Below are 2,752 nucleotides of genomic sequence, written 5' to 3'. Positions count from 1 at the left end.
AGAGAGACAGAGCATGAACGGGGGAGGGGCAGAGAGAGAGGGAGACACAGAATCGGAAACAGGCTCCAGGCTCCGAGCCATCAGCCCAGAGCCCGACGCGGGGCTCGAACTCGCGGGCCGCGAGATCGTGACCTGGCTGAAGTCGGGCGCTCAACCGACTGCGCCACCCAGGCGCCCCTTATAGTTTTTTTAATACAGATCTTTCACCTCCTTGGTTAAGTTTATTCCTAGGTACTTTATTCTTTTTGGTGCATCTGTAAAAGGAATCATTTTCTTAATTTCTCTTTCTGCTATTTTATTGTATAGAAATGTAATAGGTTTCCACGTATTAATTTTGTATTCTGAAACTTTAATTTATTCATTTATTCTAATAGTTTTTGGTGGAGTCTAGGATTTTCTCTATATAGTATTCTAGCATCTGCAAATAGTGACAGTTTTACTTTTTCCTTACAAATTTGGATACCTTTTGTTTCTATTTCTTGTTTTATTGCTGTGGCTAGGACTTCCAGTAGTATATTGATCAAAAGTGGTGAAAGTGGGCATCTTTGTCTTGTTCCTGATCTTAGAGGAAAAGCTTTCCATCTTTACCCATTGAGTACTTTGGGTTTTTATCATAAATGGATGTTGAATTTTGTCAAAGGCTTTTCCTGCTTCTATTGAGATGATTGCATATATTTTACCTTCATTTTGTTTATATGGTTATCACATTGATTTAGGGATGTTGAAACATCCGTGCATCCTTGTAATAAATCCCACTTGATAATGGTGTATGATCCTATGAGTGTATTGTTGGATTCAGTTTGCTAAGATTTTGTTAAGAAATCTTGTATCTATGTTCATCAGAGGTATTGGCCTATAATATTCTTTTCTTGTGGTGTTTTGTCTAGTTTTGGAATCAGGGTAATGATGGCCTTATAAAATGACTTTGGAAGTGTTCCGTCCTCTTCCATATTTTGGAAAAGCTTGAGAATGATTAGTTTTAATTCTTTTGAATCTTTGGAAGACTTCACCAGTAAAGCCATCTAATCCTGAACTTTAATTTGTTCGAAGGTTTTTGATTCCTGATTCAATCTCCTTACTAGTAATCAAACCAGTCAGTTTTTCTATTTTTTATGATTCACTCTTGATAGGTTGTATGTTTCTAAAAATCTATTTCTTCTAGGTTGTCAAATTTGTTGGCATATAGAGTTTGTAGTAGTCTCTTCTGATCCTTTGTATTTCTACTGAAGCAGCTATAATGTCTCTTTCATTTTTCATTTTATTTATATGCCTTCTCTTTTTTTCCCCTGGTGAATGTAGATAAAGTTTGTCAATTCTCTGTATCTTTTCAAATATCCAAATGTTTTCAAATATCCAAATATTCATTCATCTTTTCTATTGTCGGTTCAGTCTTTATTTCATTCATTTTTATTTTGATCTTTTTTATTTCCTCTTATTCTACTTTAAATTGGCTCTTTTTCTAGTTCCTTAAGGTATAAAGTTAGGGGGTAAGTTTATTTGCAGATTTTTCTTGTTTCCTGATATAGACATTTATTGATAGAAACTTCCTTCTTAGAACTACTGTTGCTGCATATCATAACTTTTGGTATATTCTTTCCATTTACCTTTGTGTCTAGATATTTTTTTATTTCTCTTTTGATTTCTTCTTCGACCCATTGATTATTCAGTAGCTTATTGCTTAATCTCTACATTTTTATAAATTTTCTAGTTTTCTTCTTATAATTAATTTATATTTCCATACACAGGAGTCAGAAAAGTGCTTGATATGACTTCAGTCTTCTTAAATTTATTAAGACTTTTGTGGACTAATATATGATTTCTCCAGAAGAATGTTCATTGTGCACTTGAGAAGAATTTGTACTCTGTTGCTTTTGGATGGAAAGTCCTTGTATATCTCTTTCAAATCCATCTGGTCTAATGTGTCATTTAAGGCCAATGTTTTCTTAGTGATTTTGTCTGGATGATCTATCTATTGATGTCACTGGGGTATCAAATTTCACTACTATTGTATTGTTTTCTAGTTCTACCTTTACATCTGTTAATATTTACTTTATATATCCATATGCTTCTATGTTGGGTGCATGAATAATTACAAATGTTATATCCTCTTGTTGGATTGATCCCTTTATCATTATGTAGTACCCTTTGTCTCTTACTATGATCTTTGTTTTAAAGTCTGATAAGTCTACCTTTCCCCACTTTCTCTGATCTCCATTTGCATGGAATATCTTTTTCTATCCTTTTACTTTGTATGTCTTTAGATCTGAAATGAGTCTTTTGTAGGCAGAATATAAATGTGTCTTTTTCTTTTTTAATCCTTTCAGCCACTGTATGTCTTTTGTTTGGAGAAATTAGTCCATTTAAATTTAAAGTAATAATTGATAAACATGTACTTATTCACGTTTTGTTGTTTTCTAGCTGTTTTATACTTCCTCTGTGCCTTTTCCTCTTGCTCTGTGCCTTTATAGTTGGATGACTTTCTTCAGTGGTATCTTAGAGTCCTCTCTGTTTTGTGTATCTACTATAGGTTTTTGTTTGTGGTTACTGTAAGGCTTACATATAACAACGTATAACAATTTAATCTGATAAAAACTTAAGTTTGAATGAATTCTAAAGTTCTACATTTTTACTCCCCCCTCCACCAATGTTTTATTTTCTGCCATCACATTTTACATCTCTTTATCTTGTGTACCCCTTAATATTATAATTATGTTTACAACTTTTGTCTTTTAACCTTAATACTAGCTTTATA

The sequence above is a fragment of the Herpailurus yagouaroundi genome, unplaced genomic scaffold (genome assembly GCF_014898765.1).
Source record: "Herpailurus yagouaroundi ecotype Mexico unplaced genomic scaffold, PumYag 29, whole genome shotgun sequence".
NCBI lineage: Eukaryota > Metazoa > Chordata > Mammalia > Carnivora > Felidae > Herpailurus > Herpailurus yagouaroundi.
Note: the sequence above shows the minus strand (reverse complement) of the source record.